The sequence below is a fragment of the Saimiri boliviensis genome, chromosome X, assembly GCF_048565385.1.
Source record: "Saimiri boliviensis isolate mSaiBol1 chromosome X, mSaiBol1.pri, whole genome shotgun sequence".
NCBI classification, from domain to species: Eukaryota; Metazoa; Chordata; class Mammalia; order Primates; family Cebidae; genus Saimiri; species Saimiri boliviensis.
The window spans coordinates 8,009,732-8,030,495 of NC_133470.1; the positions used below are offsets into that span (position 1 = coordinate 8,009,732).

General features: G+C 38.9%; 1 protein-coding gene across 3 annotated transcripts in view; it reads right to left on the bottom strand.

Moving 5' to 3' along the window:
• The window catches only part of ARHGAP6 (Rho GTPase activating protein 6), a 542,269-nt gene that overhangs the window by 122,506 nt on the left and 398,999 nt on the right, over window positions 1-20,764 (bottom strand). The window contains exon 1 of one of the 3 annotated variants that reach the window (XM_074391720.1): window positions 9,319-10,441. The exons of the other annotated variants lie outside the window; for them this stretch is intronic. The gene's annotated coding sequence lies outside the window, so the exon portion shown is untranslated. Of the gene's footprint in view, window positions 1-9,318; window positions 10,442-20,764 lie in introns of those variants that run through there. 3 annotated transcript variants of the gene reach the window in all.

The window sequence follows — 20,764 nt, forward strand, 5'->3', positions numbered from 1 at the left end:
CCTAAGGGAGCTGACGGCTATTTGAAGTGTCATAACAGAATTACATACCCATTCTTTAAAAGCATTTAATGATGTGACCTCCAATGAGCTTAATTATCTGTAGTAGGGGTTTGACAACCTTTTTCTGTTAAGACCACATAGAAAGTATATCAGGCTTTGTGGGTCATGTGGTCTCTGTTACAACTACTTAACTCTGCCTTTGTGGCATGAAAGCAGCCACAGATAATTTATAAATCAGTGAGTGTGGCCATATTCCAATAAAATTTTATTTAAGAAAACAGCAGGCTGGTTTTGGCTGGTGGGATAGAGTTTCCCAACCTGTGAACTATAGCTTATGATTGAAATAAACGAATTCCTAGAAGGGACAGTTTATTCTTATTTACTAAGTCTTCCTGGTTAATTAATTCAAACAATATTTAATACGCACAGGTGAGATGCTAAGCTCTGTGATAGGATTGGGACTATCAAGGTGACAATACAGTCCTTGTCCTCAAAGTTAACTTTCAGGTAGGAAGAATAAAAGCAATCCATAAAACACAGAAATTGTGTTACTAGAAGTAAGTACTAAATGCAATGAATGCCTAGGAAACAAGTCTTTTGTTATCTATTTGGAGGATCAAGGAAAGCTTTATAGAGAAGGTAGGGTTTCGTTGGAGGCTTGAACGTTGAGTAAGAGGGGGCAGGGTTTGCGAAGTAGCAATACAACTTTAGCAGCAGGTGCCATGGCAAATGAGTTTGAGAAAACAGGCTTGTTTGGGGAATCACAAGGTTGGAAGGAAGAAAATGGAAAGAGGTGAAGCCAAGCAGAAGTCAGGGCCAGATTCTGTAGGGCCGTCTCTGTTGGCAATGCAGACTGGATTAGATTTTCCTCCATAGGTGATGGCTAGTCATTCAGGAAGTTTGAGTAAGAGAGGAGCATAAGCAAATTTGAAATATGGAAAAGATGACTGGAAACAAGCTTCTTAAGGAATTAAAGGGGAGGGCAAGTCAAAGATGCAGAGATGAGAAAAGACTCTGTGCTAAGTAGGATGCTGATTCCAATTTGAACAAACACGGAAGACACTTAGAACCACATAGATGCTGGAGAACAAACTGGATGCAGTGAGGAGAAAAGAAAGAGTAATCTGCGATGACTCTTGGGTTTCTAGCTTTGGCAACTGAGCAGATAGTAACACTAATCACCAAGACGGGGAATGGCAGAGGGAATCAGGTTTGCAGGGGGAGAAGGAGGATCACCCAGTTTTGGACATGGTGAAAATGGTATTTTGTTAAAAAAAAATAGAATTAAAACATTCTTAAGTCTGGCAAAACAGAACATGGCCGATTTATATTTTTCTTGAGCCTTGATTTTCTTCTCTCAATTACCACATGTCCTCACTCATAGGCGGGTGTTGAACAACCAGAACACATGGACACAGGGAGGGGAGCCACATACAATGGGGTCTGTTGCAGGGTGGCTAGAGGAGGGACAGCGGGGGCGGGGGAGGTTGGGGAGGATACATGGGGAGAAATGCCAGATATAGGTGATGGGGGGATGGAGAAAGCAAACCACCTTACCATGTATGTACCTATGCAACAATCCTGCATGATCTGCACATGTACCCCAGAACTTAAAGTACAATTAAAGAAAAGAAAAACAGTTCCAATACAATCAACTAATACATGTTTTTTTCAAGCTGTTTACAAATGACTACCCCTAGCATAATAAAAAGTGAAGTGTGATGCTTTTATTTTAGTCCATTATATATGGAATTCCATGGTTCTTTACCTCTTATATTTTTAAACTTCTTTGGTATATTTGGAATTGTTAACCAAAAGAGAGATCTGGGGTTATTTTGATATGGCAAACCCAGTTGACCAAGACAATATCTGTATTTTTTGTTTGTTTCCTTATTTTTACTTTTTAAATTTTGGGGGGTTCATAGTAGGTATATATATTTATGGGGTACACGAGATGCTTTGATACAGGTATGCAATGTGTAATAATCATATCGTGGAGAATGGGGTATCCATCTCCTCAAGCATTTATCCTTTGAATTACGAACAATCCAATTACACTCTTTAAGTTATTTTAAAAGTGTACAATTAAGTTATTGCTGACTATAGTCACCCTGTTGTGCTATCAAATAGTGGGTCTTATTCATTATTTCTAATTACTTTTTGTAGCCATTAACTATCCCCACCTCCCCCCAACCCCCTACACTGCCCTTCCCAGCCTGTGGTAACCATTCTTCTACTCTCTATCCATGAATTCAATTGTTTTGATGTTTAGATCCCACAAATAAGTGAGAACATGTGATACTTGTCTTTCTGTGCCCGGCTTACTTCAGTTAGCATAATGATCTCTAGTTCCATCCATGTTGTTACAAATGACAGGATCTTATTCTTTTTTTATGGCCGAATTGTACTCCATTGTGTATATGTACCACATTTTCTTTGTCCATTTTTTTCTGAAGTTCCCTGATGATTCTTCCATGCAGCCAGGGTTGAGAACCACTGAGTTCAAGGCTTGAACAGATTCTAGTTCAGTCTGAGTGTGCATCCCCATTGTTCAGTTAGGCTATAATAAGTGCTCTGTAGTAAGTCTAGAAAATCCAAGAAGCCCTCCATTGCCAAAGAAAGATGCAAATCTACCAAGGGAAAGAAAGCTATTTCTATGATAGTCATAATAGTAAGGATTTTACTTTTTGAAACTGAGAGTAATCGTGATCCTATTTTCTTGTTTAAACAAATGAAATGATGCCATAATCCTTGGGTTTTCATTCAACAAAAAAATTGACTTGAACCTGACATTCTCAGAAGCCACTCTTAGCCACTACAATATCTTGGCTGGTTGTTGCAAGCTTGTGAGTTGCCCCTCAGCCCGCATTTTGTTCTGTGGCAGTAGAGAGAAGTACAGTACACAGTTATCTGGTGGAAGGTGTGGTTGCAGAATAATGTCTCCCCTAAAGATGTCCACACCCAAATCCCAAGGACCTGTAAGTATGTTATTTTACATGGTAAAAGGGACTTTGCAGATGCTATTACTTTCAGATCATTGAGATGGGAAGATTATCCTGTATTATCCAGGTGGGCCCAATCTCATCACAAGGAGAGAAAGAGATAGAGGCAGATCCAGAGACAAAAATGTGATAATGGAAGCAGAGGTGGGAGAGAGAAAGATTTTAAAGAGCTCAGCTGCTAACTTTAAAGATGGAAAAAGGAATCACAAGCCAAGAAATGCACACAGCTTCTAGTAGCATAAAAAGCCAAGGGGATTCTCTCCTGGAGTCTCCAGAAGGAACATGGTTTTTATTTTAGCCCAGTGAGTCCCACATCAGATTTACGACCTCCAGAACTATAAAACATTAAGTTTGTGTTGTAAGTTTGTGATAATTTGTTATGGCAGCAATAGGAAATGGATCCAGGAGTAGAAAGGAGTATTAGAGAAGAAGGTTGATGGGGTGAAGGGCATGCTCCCAGACACTTAAAAGTAAGTTTTAATCTTCCATCACATTCTTATCTCCCTGCTACCTGATGCTAAGGTGCTGCTTCATATTACAGGTACCACCACCAATGATTTGCGCTGGAGAGGTTCCAAGACTGGAATTCTGAAAGCACTTTTCTCATACAATAGAACTATAGAAAAGAACATATAGTAAACACCTTAGGCTTTGTGAGTCTTAGGTTGTCTTCCACAATTACTCAACTTTTGCCATTGCAGGGCAAAAACAGCCATAGACTCTGCATAAACCAAAGTTCCAAAATTTTTATCTATGGACACAAAATTTCAAGGTTCATGTAATTTTATGTGCACAAAATATCCTTCCTTCAAAATTTTTTCGTCTACTTAGAAATGTAAACATAATTCTTAGCTTGCAGGTCATACAAAAATGGCATCAGGCTGCATTTGACCCACTGGCTGTAGTTTGCCAACCTCTTATATAGACATTAGGGTCATTTGGTGCCCTACACGTATTTATGTAGCATCTACTGCCATGTTCCAGCAACACAGTTCTAGGGCCTTGCATTATCAGCCACATATGTCAGCCAGATTCAGGAGGAAATCCTGAATAAGTCTTGTCTGGCTTATTCACTTTGGTGTTCTCAGTATCTAAGGCAGTACCTGGCACTTAACAGCCACTGAGTATTTGCCAATCTAGGGACTAATGAATCAGGCATATCATGAGTTAAATAAATTGGAAACCTAACCAACCCATACAATGTTGTATATATGCTGGAAACTGTATTCTGGATTCAAATAAATCATTAAGAGACAGTCTTTTGAAACGGCTTGTTAATAAGCCAAAAAAAAAAAAATGCCAGTTCATGAGGGGAAAAAATAAAAGTGATAACAAGTGACACGGGGAAGAGTGAATCCACGATACCTATATCCACCCATCAGACCTCATAGGAGCAGTAAGACATGAACACAAAGGTCATAGTCTCCCTGTGACTCTCATGGCGTGGAGCATAAACTGGTAAACAAGCACCCAGGAAAGGTACCAGAGCCTACCAGCACGGTCTAGAATATGTTTCTGGTGGTTCCTCAACTCTCAGATACATGGTCCAGGCCAGCATTTTTCTTTGGTGACTGTTTATCTTATAAATGGATGACTCATTTGAAGGCTTTATAAATCTAGTCTTTTGAGTGTTCATAATGGGATTTTTTTTTAAGGATTAAAAATGGATGATTTCAAATTTGTTTTGATTTTATAAATGTAGATGAAATTGAAACCCACCCAGTGTTTCTGGATAGATTAAAGACTTTGGCAGTTGTAAAGGTCTAGGTTACTATGTGACAGCATTAATAAAGGGTAGCAATATGATAAAAAGGATATAGGATAGTGGTCCTTGGCGGGGTAATGTTGCCCCCAGTGAGCATTTAGCAATGTCTGGAGACACTTTTGGTTGTTACAATTGCGGCAGCATTTGATACTGGCATCTAGAAGATAGAGGCTAGGGATGCTGCTAAACACCTTATAATGTACAGGACTACTAGCCCAAATCAGAAACTATCTGGATCAAAATGTCTATAGTGCAGAGTTTGAGAAACCTTGGTTTAGCATAAAGAAATCTTCTGTTAAGCCCAAATCATATAGAATCTCCTTAAAATGATGGTGCTGGAAAGTATTAACAATTAGTTATATATTTTGTTTTTCATAAAAAATATGCACTATATATTCATATATATATCATGTATTACTATGTGTTTTTTACATGTATTTTTCTACATATTGTACACATAAAATTATAGGGCTTATTTTAAACTAGTATTAAGAAGCAAACTGACGCAAGAGCAGAAAATCAAACACTGCATATTCTCACTCATAGGCAGGTGTTGAACAATGAGAACACATGGACACAGGGAGGGGAGCACTCCACATTGGGGTCCGTTGGGGGGAAATAGGGGAGGGATGGTGGGGTGGGGAGGTGGGAAGAGATAGCATGGGGAGAAATGACAGATACAGGCAAGGGGACGGAAGGCAGAAAACCACACTGCCATGTGTGTACCTATGCAACAATCTTGCATGTTCTTCACATGTACCCCAAAACCTAAAATGCAATAAATAAATAAATAAATAAATAAAACAATTAAAAAAAAAGAAGCACAAACATAACAAACCTAATTAAAAGCAGCAAACAAAAATGTTTGAAAACAAAAGAATCGTGGCTAACCGGAGAACAACTCACCAAAAGTGTTAACGAAATAGATTTCCTTCCCAGCAGAAGTATATGTCTCTATGTTTAGAAAAAAAAAGAAGCAAAATACAAACTAAAACCCAAACAATCTAATACCTATGCTTTATTCAGAAAGTCATTCTTTTGAGCTAAGTTGCATCTTTACAAACAGACTTGATTTTCCCATGCAATAAAATTGATTGAAATAATTTTGGTTTGGTCCTATACCACATCGTTTTCTTACGTTCTTGCAGTTAGTGTCTAATTGCAGCATCTCTTTAATCTCATTCAACTGTAAACTCCCCAGGGCAAACAAGGGGTGACGCAGGGCTGCTCAAAATATGGTTTGTGGATGCAAGGCCTCGGAATCACCTGGGCAGATGATCATTGCTAAACTTGTAGGTTCCTTCAGCTTAAGGTAGATTTAGAGAATTACAGTCACAAGTAATAGGGCCCAAGCACCTCCGTTATAAAGCAGCATCCCCAGATGAGTTTTACTTTTTGCATAATAAACGTTGAGATTCAAATAGATGGGAGGTCTTTGGTAAGATTCAGAACATCTCTAAACGTCAGTTTCCTCGTTAATAAGATGGAGAAAAGAAAAAGACTTAACTCTGAAATTTGTAGGGATAATATCAGACAATACAAATGAATTTCTTGTGGAGGGCTTATTTATAAGCTCCCACAAGACTTGAATAAATGGAAATTTAAGTTATAATTAATATTAATAATCACCACTCTAAATCTGCATCCCCATCTGATACGGTTTGGACGTTTGTCCCCTCCAAATCTCATGTTAAAATATAATCACTAATGTTGGAGGTGGGGCCTGGTGGGAGGTGATCCCTCATGAATGTCTTGGTGCTGTCCTTGCAATAGTGAAATCTTGTTCTGTGTTCATGTGAGATCTGGTTGTTTAAAAGAGCGTAACATGCCGGGCACGGTGGCTCAAGCCTGTAATCCCAGCACTTTGGAAGGCTGAGGCGGGTGGATCACGAGGTCAAGAGATCGAGACCATCCCGGTCAACTTGGTGAAACTCCGTCTCTACTAAAAATACAAAAACTAGCTGGGTGTGATGGCTCATGTCTGTAATCCCAGCTACTCAGGAGGCTGAGGCAGGAGGATTGCCTGAACCCAGGAGGCGGAAGTTGCGGTGAGCCGAGATTGCGCCATTGCACTCCAGCCTGGGTAACAAGAGCGAAACTCCATCTCAAAAAAAAAAAAAAAAAAAAGAGCGTAACACTTCTCTCCTCTCTCTCTTGCTTCTGCTCTTACCATGTGACAGGCTAGCTCCCTGTTGCCTTCCACCCTGAGTAAAAGTTCCCTGAGGCCATTACCAGAAGCTGAGCAGATGCCACCACCAGGCTTCCTGTTCAGTCTGCAGAACTCTGAACCAATTAAACCTCTTTTCCTTTCTTTATAAATTACTCAGTCTCAGATATTTTTATGGTGATACAAGAAGGACTTAACACAGCATTGTAACTTGGAAGTTTTGGTGACACCAAAAATGCATAAGAAATGTGTGCTTAAATACAAAGAAGTTTTACAAGGTGATAAGAGCTAGAGAAGGAGGTAGCGAAAGGTGAGGGGAATAGGAGTGCTGGGTGAACTACCAGGACAGCCTTACAGAGAACATATTTGCACCAACCTTTAAGGAGGTGAGGAAATGAGCCACGCAGGTTTCGGGAGCCCAGCAGCCCAGGCAGAGACTGGTTGACATAGGTATAGCATGGCATAGTGGCTAAAAGCAAGGGCTGGCAAGCTGGGCTGCCTGAGTTTGAGTCCCAGTTTTGCCAATTACTAGCCAGGCATGTGGCTTTTTAGCAAGCTACTTACAATCCCCATGCCTCACTTTCCTCATCTGTGAAATGGGGATGATGATAGGGATTTTGCTGATACAAGCTGATTAGTCGGGAAGCCAAATTCTGCCCACTGATTGTTTTTATAAATCAAATTGTATTGGTTTATGAAAATAACAGCCACACTCACTCATTGTTATTGTCCATGGCAGCCTGCAAGCTGCAATTGCAGAGTTGTTACAACAGAGGCTGCCCAGTCCATGAAGCTGCCTTTCCGTAAAGGGCCATTAACCATCTGGCCCGTTATGGAAAGAGTTTACTGACCCCTTGACTAGACTAAAAGTAAAGGCACATCTATGATTAGATCTCCCTTTTGGCATCACCATTTTCCTCCTCTCCCAAGATTTTGTCTCTGAGAAACATCCCAGAGAGCCTGTAAAAAAAAAAAAAAATCACACAACATTAAAATAATTTAGGATATTAGAAAATAGGCAAAAACTAGGGTAAAATAGAAGTGGTTCCCTCCCAATGGCCTTTTCACTTGGGTTACTGATAAACTAAAAAAGTAGAAATGAACATTTTCAAACCCAGTGCTGGGTTAACACCATCTAAAAAAACAAATGTCACTTGCATCTTGTTTCCAGTGGAAAGAACCTTTCCAATGGTTAGCATAGAGGGGACATACTGGAAGTCCTCAAGGGTAAAAAAGGCAGAGCAAAAGGTCAATTTTATTTCTGTGTAGCCCCAGTAGAATTGTGGACTTTCCTAATGGCCATCAATTTAATTCTTAGTTCTAAGCTTCTCTTGAGTCTTAGATGGGAAGAAGGTAAAACAGCCTGCACAGATCTCAGGGTTGCAGAAAATGGAAACACTGGGATGAATTAGAAACTTCTCAATGACAGGGCCAGCAGCTGATGGTTCTACTTGTCGTTCTCTAATTAAATTTAGTTCACTGAAATTAGAACAGACCTCCAGAGATAGATTAAACCTTGAAGATACTGCTCCCATTTATAGATGGTCCACTCTCTGCTAACTGTTCTAAGCCCTTTATTTATATTATCTCATTTAATTCTTACAACAACCTAAGCACTATGTTACCATCATTATTCCCATATTTCAGAGGAAGAAACTGAGGCACAGAACTTAAGTAACTTGCCAAGAGCACAAACCAATTAAGTGGCAGAGTTGGGATTTGAAGCCAGGCTTTAGGTTTTGGAATTTAGACTCATCACAACGCTATCTATTTCGTAACATTTCATGATAAACCAATCCAAACCTCTAACTTCACAAATGAGCAAAGCGGCTACCACCAAGCCCCTTCATTATGAGACATACCATTATAATAATGAAAGCCAGATAGTGTTTTAAAATTTAGAGGCTTAAAGTTTTCCTCTTTTGTAAACGACAGCACATGCAAAGCAAATTGATTATTAGCCTTATATAATATCCCAACTGTTCCCCCAAACCCATATTTATCACAGCCACAGCAATGAAAATGTTCCACCCATGTTCAAGAAGTTAAGAGGGAATGATAAACCACTTTACCCTTTCAGACTTCAAAACAGCCTGTGCCCGAATCATTTACAGAAATCAGCCCAATCATGCTGTTCCGTTAATCATAACGCAATCCTTTCTGCTTGAGTTTGCTCATTTCAAGCTGCTGCAACATCATTAATCTAAAAATAAGGTTCTCATAAATCTGTATTGACACAAACAGTTTTTAGCTGTCACGCATCTCAGACACTGATAATCCAGTTTTCTCCTAAATCACAAGATGGATGTGAAAGAATCACAAAATTTTAATCACAATTGTCTTCTGAAAAAGAAGTGTTAAGTATAGATATTTATATTGCTTACCCATAAATTGTAATCAGTTGCGTCTCTGCTGTCCTCTCTAATCTAACTGAACTAAGCTTGGAGTAAGAAGTTGAGTCTGTTTTTTTTACAAAAATATTTTTTTTGGTGAAAAATGCATCCTGAAATGGCAGATCATATCGAGTGTCTGAGAAATGGCCCAGCTGGCATAGCTGTGACTCCCACGATACCTTTTGTTGCCAGAGACCTCCGCTACTGTGAATCTTGGGACCAAAAATATGCAATCTTTTCATCGGATCATTGAGAAGTTCCTGTCCTTTCAGAACGGAGGCAGGCTGTGTCCCTGAGTAAGTGCACAAATGAGTGTGTGTGTGTGTGTGTGTGTGTGTGTGTGTGAGAGAGAGAGAGAGAGAGAGAGAGAGAGAGAAAGAGAGAGAGTGTGTTGGGGAGAAGGAAAGAGGGGAGGGAAGGGACAAAAAGAATGAAGAGAAATTGAAACTGTATTTCCTGCTTCTTATTTTTGTAAGACGATTTTGAAGAAATATACTGGAGTTAGAAAAGGATTCCTCTAAAAAAAAAAAATTCCCTTTTCTACAGAGATCTACAAACGGTAATTGGATTGTAACTGTGTAAACTGTCCTTATTAGGAATCAACCAAAGAATGTTGGAAGCCACTGGTGAAAAGCCCGAGAGCAAGATAAAGCACATAGGATGCCTTCTTTGTTTAGGACAAATTCTCAATTATTAAATCATATTTTAAAACCACTGATTTCATTTTTCTAACACTAGCACACACATTAAAAAGAAAAAGTTTTTTCTCTTTCACACTGAAGCATAGCACAGGCTCTGTATTTTATCTTCTTTGTGGGAGAGCAGTCCTTGAGAAGTTGTTCATTTCCTGAACAGAGGGTGTGGAGGTCAGAGTGAATGTACCCACATGGCCATGTCTAAGAGGGTGCAGCTTGGGGTACGGGCTGGGGGTGGCATCCGTGAAGAGCAAAGGGAAAAGGGAAGATGAATTCCAACCGTGAATTACCTTGATCTCCATGTATTCCACATGGCACTGAACCGAATCCAATTTGAAAAGACATCTTTGTTTCCCAGTTGATAGGAAGTTATAGCTCTCCCATGGGTCTCAAGTGAATTCCAACAAAAGAATCACTGTGATTATAATTGACAAACCAGGAAATGATTTCATGGAAGATCTTACTGATTCGAAATTAAGGACTCAGTATGGTTTTACTAGGATTCTGTGAGGTTAATCATGTAAGCCACACATAACCTCTGCTGCTGCTACTAAGGAGGGAATTTTAAAGTAGTAAAATATTCCAGGTGGTTTTCTTTACTAGAATGATTAAACTTAAACAGAGATTCAGAGTAAAATCGACCTGTTACTGCACATACTTCTACCAACAGTACCACCAAAACTCTGATGTTGCAAATACACATAATTCTAGTAGACAGTCAATAGGGCTCATGTTTGATACTCATTAATGGAAGTTACATTCTCATTTAAAGAGATTTATATCTTAATGTCAATATATCTAATATCTTCATATATTATTTCACATGAAATTGATAAATATTCTATTCATTTTTTATTAGGCAAATGATCCTTTAGTTTATGAATAGATGACAGCAAGATGTAGTTCTGACAGAGCATTTACTAAGTATCAGGCATTGTTTAAGACATTTTATAAGCACTGACTTATCTAACCATCAAAAGAATTTTTCGTAGTAGGTTACATTATTATCCTCATGTTATGGATGAAGAAACAGAAGCTCAGAGGAGTAACTTGTCCAAAGATTCACAACTCATAAGTAATGCAGCTGTGATCTCAACCACTATGAGATTACAGACTAACTAGAAGACAAAGCCACAGTTCAGAGTCAGCACTAGTAGGAGCCATGTTATAAATGTCCAATGAGGAAGAGACAGTGATGAAATAAGAATGATGACCTAAGACTAGAGTGGTCTGTTAAATCAATTATTTGATGGAGACATACACTTCCAGGTCAACAAGTGTTTCATAAAAACGTGACTATTTAAGTGAATAATCTCAAGAGACAATGTCTTGTGAAATGTGTAGTCTCTTTTAAGAGTGGAAGCAAGGCAGGCTTTGAGAAGAAATGCGGAAATAATGGAGCAGGTATGTATGTTTGTTTGAAAAATGTATATTGTTTGAAAAATGCATTCAAACCAGAAAAACAAAAGGTAATGATAAATAATCCTTTTTTAAGATTTAAATAACAACTCTTTAAGTAAAACCAGTAAGAGACCAAAGAGTCATCAAAACAGCCTTGGATATAAATATCAGGAAGCAATTAAAAGGTTCAATCTGTGGAAGAGTTTTGCTAATCACAAAAAATGCTGAGAACACAATAGTCATTTTTTTCCCATTTAACCCTCCCATAGCTAAGCACACCAAGAAACAATTTATAGCCTTAGAATCTATGCCATTAAGCATTAATTCCAACTTCTTCTTAGCTCTTAAATCTGGATAATTTCTGTTTACATCATTGATGATATCTTGCACATTGAAGGCAAAAATATAAAAACACTCTGTCAAATTTTGGAGTGAACACATTTCTGATTATAGCACTCTTTTGCCTAAAACCCTTTGATATTTCCTTTTTAGCTCCATGACAAAGTCCAAATTTCTTAGCCAGGTATCTAGTGCCATGTGTGTTGACTTAGATGGAATAAAATCAAATAGCCACTACATAATAGTGAATAATAACAGAGGTTTACTGAGCATATATTAGGTGCTAAGTACTTTATGTGTGCCATGCATTTACTGAGTCCAACATTTTCATTTTATAGAGGAAGTGATGGAGGCACAGAAATGGATGGCACACAGTGAGGAAAAGACTGCTCATCAGGGCCAGAGCCCTCTTTTCGTGGGCATTCAGCTAGTCGACATTTCCCAGGCTCCCTTGCAGTTAATAGTGGTCACATGACTGAAGACTAGCTAATGGAATGCCAGAGGAAGTGGCAAGCTTCACATCTAGCACTGGTCCATAAAAACCTGGAGACAGCATCCAGGCAGCCCGCATAGCCGTGTGTAGTAGTCCCAGGAATAGACTGTACTTTTCAGCATTCCTTGCCTAGTGTAGTCCCCTGCCCTTCAAGCCTGCCTGGCTCTACAATCTACTTAACCAATTGAATGTGGCAGAAGGGGATGCCAAGCCCATTCTGGGCCTGAGACATAAGAAAGCATGGAAACTTCTGCTTTTGCATTCATAGGACCCTTGAGCCACCATGTCATGGGTGTAGCCACTATGTTGAAAAGGCCATGTGGGGAGGCGATGCCCCAACCTAAATCCAGCCTACTCTACCTCCAGCTGAATGAAAGGAAGAAGCAGCCCATGTTCAGAATCATTACTTAGAGCACAGCTGTGCCACCAATCATGGTCAGTCTAACAGTATGAATGACAAATAGACTTATATTGTGAGATTTGGGGATGTATCTATTATAGCAGCTGACCTCACTTTCCTGATCTTCCCGTATGAACACAGACAATCAATCTAAGCAGTCTGATCTGGAGCCCTTGCTCTTGAAACTCCTCCTATACTTCTTCCCTCTGAATGACATGATGGCTCATTTCTTCCCTTCCTACATTCTCACATGGAAAGAGAGTAGTTGATCAACTGAATGGTAAAGTAAAAATTGCTCTTTATACATTTTTTGCTGAGCATGTAGAAAGTCCTTAATAAAAAAGAAGATAAATATATTTCTAATGACATCCTTCAAATTTTAAATTATAGTCAGTGGTTAGAAATAGGTAATGTTTTATCTTTCAGAATCATGACTGACTCTAATAAAACGGCACAGTGAAATTTCATTGAGGTTACATCCATTACTGATAACCTTTTCATTGGTCCTGTTAACCTTTTTTTTGCTTTATATATTTATTTTTACTATTATTATACTTTAAGTTCTGGGGTACATGTGCAGATCATGCAGGATTGTTACATAGGTATACACATGCCATGGTGGTTTTCTGCATCCACCCCCCACCATCATCTACATTAGGTATTTCTCCTAATGTTATCCCTCCCTAATCCCCCCAATTCCTGCTATCCCTCACCTATCCCCCACCCCCCAACAGGCCCTGCTGTGTGGTGTTCCCGTCCCTGTGTCCATGTGTTCTCATTGCTCAACACCCACTTATGAGTGAGAACATGTGGTGTTTGGTTTTCTGTTCTTGTGTCAGTTTGCTGAGAATGATGGTTTCCAGCTTCATCCATGTCCCTGCAAAGGACATGGACTCATCCCTTCTTATGGCTGCATAGTATTCCATGGTGTATATGTGCCACATTTTCTTTATCCAATCTATCATTGATGGGCATTTGGGTTGGTCCTGTTAAACTTTTTTGAGTGTAACATAGAGTTCTCATGTAAGGTCTTAATATTTTTTAAGACTGTATATAAAAATGCAAATTGTGAGGGACATTTTAGTTCATCTGCTGCCTTACAGTGCTTGATGAAAATGTAATACCATCAATTTAACTGTCCGACTCTATCTTTGGATTGCTCAGAACTTCCAGAGGTTAGGTTATAAGCCAAATGACATTCTCTCATTGCTGCCATTTGCTTCCTTAACTGTAGCTGTCTGTCCCTTTCCCATCCTAGCACCCTGACCTTGGTCTAATTGCTAGTGTCCTCCTGCTGCTACTGTGACCTATTTGCAGGGAGAGAATATTTTGGATCTTTCAGATCTAAACTCTACCATCAAAGCAAATCTAGTAACTGGAAAGCTATTTAAGACCACGAATCTGAAACAGTCAAAACCAAAATAAAGAACAACTAAAATTTACTGGGTGCTTATTGCCTCCATGAATACTCACTATCCTCTAGGATGCAGGTACTCGAATTACCACCATTTTGCAGACAAGAAAATTGAAACAAAGGGAGTGTAAACAGCTTGCCAGAAGTCACGCAATTGGGAAGGAGTTGGCACTCAAACCCAGGCAGTCTGTTTTCAAATGCAATGATTTTACCGCTGAGGCAATATCACAGAATACCAGCAAAGCTTTTCTTTATTCACTCCCTTGGAAGACCTATATACAAAGTAAGTATGACACAGAGCATTCAACAGAGACTGAAAGGCCTCTCTGTAACTGGGAGAATTCAGGTAAATACATGGAGGACAGCTCAGGGCTCAAAGCCCTGTGGAACTGCGACACAAAAATATGAACAAACAGAGGCAGGGCACCAGGAGGAAACAGAAAAGAAAGCCAAGAGATGGGGCAATGACCTCCAGGAGTAAGGAGAGGGAAAGGCATTTCATTTAAAGAAAAAGGAAAAGGCATGTTAGAAACGCTCCTGGATGCCAGATTCTTTGCAAGTAGAACTAGCGACTCTCAGTTTTGGGTAGGGGTGTAACAACATGAAAGAAGTGTTTTAGAAAAGATGAATGAGGCCAAGTTGTACAGAATGGATAGGAAGGGGATAAAGAGAGGAAGTAAACATTGAGTCTACAATGTAACTGGTAAAGGGAGGCCCCACGTGTGGAATGAACTGATAAGAAGCAACTCTAGGCAGCAATAAAACAAGCTGACTCTAGGAATTCTTTCTTTATGAGAGTCCCTCTCTTTTTCCAATAAATATGGATCCCCAGAAAATCAAGCCCAAGATTATAGCTGGAGAAATACCTTTGAGTACAGAGTGGGAAATCTGCATCTCAGTTTAGGTGCCAAGGAGGGTCGACCTAGAGAAAAGCATTTTATCCTGATTCTCATAGAAAAATCTGAATATTGCTGGTTCCACCGCACTGCAGAGAATGGTATTTCTTTTGTAGCTGCTCCTTCTATTCATGTAGTGAGGAACACTGAGTTATAAGGTTTGATGCTTCAGGTTTCTTCCAAAAAGAAGGAAACTCAGATAAGAGGGCACTCATTATAAGTAAGATGTCATGTGAACTCTCTGTAGGGCAGGTCATTTATTCTGTTATGGGTATATTCACTGCTCATTAAACATGAAATGGATTTCAGAGCAAGATTACCTAAAAGATACAGGGATGCTGAAGTACTGTCACCTCAAACTGAAGAACCCAATCCCAAGTCAGATATTTACAAATCAGCAGGATACAAAACAAGCCTTAAGGATAGATGAATATCATATTTAGGAGTTTGAAAACTCTTTGGCCAAACAAACTAGGCAAAATAAAAAATGCCAAAGTGAATTTCTTTCCACTTTCTCATTTCAGTGCTACATTTGGTGACATTGTGGCACTACTACATCATCAACTACATTTTGGCACTTTGCAAAAGTCTCTTCTTAATGGGGTTCTTCTCTAATGAGAAAGAAAAACAATTTCCTCAAAATTACATAAGACTTCATAAACATATTACCATAATAAATTAATTTGGGTTATGATCAATTATACAGACATCAGTCGCCTCTAATCTGTTGCCTAAAATGTGAGCTGTGGACAATGAGCCTCTCAGTTTTACTATAAGATTAATTTACCTTATTAAACTCTTAGTAAGTAATTCAAAATCAGCATGTATTGTTGTACCACTTCATTCTAAGTGGGGGAAGGCAAATTATGTATTTTTAGTTGCAGTCTAGTAATTAACTCATCTAAACCTTGTAGAGAAATGAGCAAGCAAGCTGCTTTAAAGAAAAATATTTGCAGCTACATTTCTAGGCTGCAGAAAAAGTCTAGCATTAACATTATTTTCAGAATCATTTTCCAAAGCCAAATTAGCTCAGATACAAGTAGTGATACATTTTAGAACAAATGTATTCTCTAAGGACCAAGAGTTCTCTAAGCTCATTGCACATTAGAATTACTTGCTGTAGTTTTCAAAAATTCTTATAACCATGTCCGTCTCCTCAAAAACAGCATGGTCCAATAGCCTTTTCTATAATAATGGACATTTTTGTTATATATATATATATATATATATATATATATATGTGTGTGTGTGTGTGTGTGTGTGTGTGTGTGTGTGTGTGTGTGTGTACATAATTGCATTTTATGTTCTGGGGTACATGTAAAGAACATGCAGGATATTGTTGCATAGGTACATACATGGCAATGTGGCTTGCCTCCATCCCCATCACCTATATCTGGCATTTCTCCCCACGTTATCTCTCCCCAACTCCCTACCCCCCACTGTCCCTCCCCTAGTTCCCCCCCACACACAGACCTCAGTGTGTGATGCTTCCCTCTCTGTGTCCATGTGTTCTCATTGTTCAATATCTGCCTATGAGTGAGAACATGTGGTGTTTGATTTTCTGTTCTTGTGTCAGTTTGCTGAGAATGATGGTTTCCAGGTTCATCCATGTCCCTACAAAGGACACTAACTCATCGTTTTTGATGGCTGCATAGTATTCCATGGTGTATATGTGCCATAGTAACTGCTAAGGTGGCCTCTAGCCACCAATGGCTAGTGAGCACTTGAGATATGGCCATAGAAGCTTATACTAAGCATCTGTCATGTACCTTTGCTTCCCTCCCTCCTGCCTCCACTCCTCACTTCTTACACTCCTCCACATACTCATGTGATGAGTGTACTCTCCATATATTCTTTCATTGACTGATTCTGCCAGATTTCTCCCACACCAAGGGCATAATGTGCCCTCATCTCAAAGTCCAGATTCTTCTTTTCCTTTCTTTCCCACTGGTGGCAGAAAGAAAACTTAACAATGCTACCAATTAAGAAATTAAATCTCCAAGCGCATGTATCTACAATTTAAAATTGTTTTATGTGCACAGGCTTGATCCAGATGTCACTTTCCATGAGCTCTGTCACAAATGTGATGGGGAATATTTTGAACAGTAGCACAGTGAAACAGCTTTCATCCTATCTGTTCATTTTGCCACTGTTTTGTTCAAATGGGATGCAGTGTTACAGCACAATAGTTGCAGAGAGGACTCTCTGGCTGCCTGTGTTTGAATTCAAGTTCAGCATATAACTAGCCAAGTGAGTATCCAACCCTTTTAGGCCTCAATTACCTGCTGTGTAAAGTGGAGATAAAATGTCTTGTAGGGAGGAGAGAGCTACATGTGTAACACCTATGACAAATGTGTCACATGCACTCCTAGATCCAGGTTATGATTGCTTTTTCCCCACACCCCTGTCCACACCTCACATTTTTTTTTTTTTTTTTTTTTTTTTGGTAAATAAAACGAATAGCAGAGCCAACTTTTGAAGGAGAAAGTCAAATCTCTGAAAGCACGTTCTAAACATATGATCAATTAATGTGGCAATATGAAGACCATTTTGAAAACAGTTACAAAAAAATAAATTATATGCTAATCTGATTTTTTAAAATATTGAACATGTTTATTTCAATGAGTCTTCATTTTTCTTGACTACTGTGCTACCAGTTAATATGAATAGGATGGACAAGGAATGGTATGCTATAAACATAGCTACATTTTATTTGTTAAAAAAAAAAAAAGTAGACTCAAAATTCCAAAATTCAGTGATGTGAACATAAAGAACATAATGTCCAATGTTCAAGTAAAAAATTGCTTTATTGACCTTTTGGTAATTTCAACGGTTGTACCCTAACAACATGTTCCCTTGTCATTTTTACTCACAGGCATTACGGATTCATGCATGCTCACATTTTCTACACTGAGTTTTGCTGCTTCTTTCTTGTTAAGTATCCATCTATGGGTAGACTATTTTTTAATATAAGAAACGATAAAATTGCATCCCATTAGCAAAATAAAAAATTTGTAGTCACTACAACTATTAATTAGTGATGCACAGTATGGCTTATTCATCACTGACTCACAGCACAGATAAAATAAGCTGAGAGCTATGTCCTGGATCTAAATCGAACTGATTTAGATATGTGGGGAATGACTAATATATCTTGTGCATAGAATGTGTACCCATTATTATTCTAATCCCTTACCATGCACTTGTGGTTTTAATCATTAAACAATCTTAAGATGTGAGGTTTATTAATATGCTCATTTTATAGATGAAGAAATCAAAGCACAGGGAGGCGGAGTAACTTGTCCCAGGATACATATCACAAGTGGTATGGCTGGAATTCAAACTCAGGGACCTTAGTCCTGAGTTTGTGGTCTTAATCACTATCCTATGATACTTTTCTGCACCTTGCTCTCCTACTCAAGAAAATTCATCAAAATGACTGTCTGAGGTGGTTCTAGGCTCACCTCTAATTCTCTCCCATTTAGTTTTCTTATAAAGATTCTCAAGTTTGCAACTTAATTATTATAGGAAATAAATTACCTCTGGCCACTCGCGGCAGCTCACACCTATAATCCCAGCACTTTGGGAGGTCAAGGCGGGCAGATCAGAAGGTCAAGAATTCGAGACCATCCTCGCCAACATGGTAAAACCTTGTCTCTGCTAAAAATACAAAAATTAGCTGGGCGTGGTGGTGCATGCCTGTAGTCCCAGCTACTTGGGAAGCTGAGGCAGAAGAATCACTTGAATCCAAGAGGCGGAGGTTGCAGTGATCTGAGATCGTACCACTGCACTCCAGCCTGGTGACAGAGCCAGGCTCCAACTAAAAAAACTAAATTACTTCTAACACATTGATTGAGGCATGCCTTGATCTTGAGGTGGCAACTGTTGACTTACAGCAGGGTCAGCAAAGGACAGCCTAAGACCTGTTTTGGTAATCAAATTTTATTGGAAAACAACCACACCTCCTCATTTACATATTATCTGTGGCTGCTTTTCTGATACAACACCAAAGCTGAGTAGTTGCAACAGAGACAGTATGATCCACAACACCTAAAGTGTTTCCTATCTGATTCTTTACAGAAAAAGTTTGCTGACCCCAGACCTGGATCCACTGAAGATAAATCACAGGCATATGACACAGGGGATGACAACGTTCACATCTCATGGTGGAGCATTTCACCATTTCAAACAGCAAAGGAACCATGTGTTTTTGTCTGTTTCTTTTTAAAAATAATTTTTATTTTTATTTTAAGTTCCAGGGTACATGTGCGGGATGGTGCAGGTTTGTTACATAGGTAAACATGTGCCATGGTGGTTCACTGCACCTATCAACCCATCACCTAGGTAGTAAACCTAGCATCCATTAGCTGTTTATCCTTATGCTCTCCCTCCCTCCAACCTGACAGGCCCCAGTATGTGTCGCTCCCCTTCCTGTGTCCAGGAACCACATGTTTTTAGAACTATCATTGTGACATCTCTGTATGTATGAGCAGATGGGTCCACAGAGATCACTCAATATCTTATTTTCTTTTATGCACATAATGAGAAAATGCTCAGGGGAAAAAAGTGAAATCAATGGCATGGATTGTAGTATTTGGTATGAGCTGCTTATTAGGAATCAGTATTTCTTCCAAGTATTCTTGAAAGAAGAGATATTCATATTAGAGTGGTGCCTATCAAATCTACTATGGCTGGCCTGGGAAACTTGTAATTAAAAACTGTAAACATTATAGATATATGTCAATATAAAATAGATTTAAGTATCTCTACATCTATTATATTTAAAGTTATATATCTTGACTATTACATATTTATTATATGAATTATATATGTAACTTATTTACATCTTAAATAGACAAATATTTATAATAGGTATATGATAATACACAGTGGGTAAAGAGTATATATGCAAATGAATGCATCTTGCTTTAAGTATATGAAAAAAACCACAAAAGGAGGGGCAATGATTTTGTGGTTTAAATACATCAGTATGAGTTCCCTGTAATGACCCAGCAAAACTGAAGCAAAACGATTTCTCACATTACTCGCTATGTCTCTCCTACTCACACTCAGAAAGTCACCAGTTTCTGTGGATTCCACCTCATTAAAAACTGTCCTTTCCTTCATCACTTTCTCTCTGAGGCAATGTCCATCAGCATTTCCACATTCTTGTAGGCTCTTTCTCCCTACGAAGCAAAACTCATCCTGTCCCTTCCCTATGAAAACCATCAACGAGATTCCTAGCTTTCTAGATGAAGTTCTGAACTCTGAGGTGAAAACACAACGTCACTCACGATCTGGCCCCTGTTTAGCTCTGGAGCTTCACCAAGCCTCACTTACTTCACATCCCTTAATTTCAGCCACATGGAAGAGCCCAAAGGACTTTATGGTGGGGGTGATGGGTGCTCTTAGTCCAAATGCCTTCCCCACATCTTGGATCAACTAACTTTTACCCTGCAATGCTTATTGAAGCATCACCTCCTCTGAGAAGCGCTATTGTCCCCCTACATGGACATTGCAAATGAACCATCACATTAACAAAAAAATCATACCATCTAGCACAAACAAGTTTACTATGGACCTATAAGGAACATTGAAACATAATCAAAAAAAATTAACCTTATATTTGTTAAAGAAGGCAAATCTGCTTCTTTCAAGGTTCCAAATGACCTAGACACTTGAGATGTCTAGACAATCACTTGTGTGACGTCTCATTGAGAGAGGAGAGAGGAGGGGCGGGAATGTTTAAATGTCAGTTATTTTTCCAGAAAACTCTAATGTCACAGATACATCCCTCCT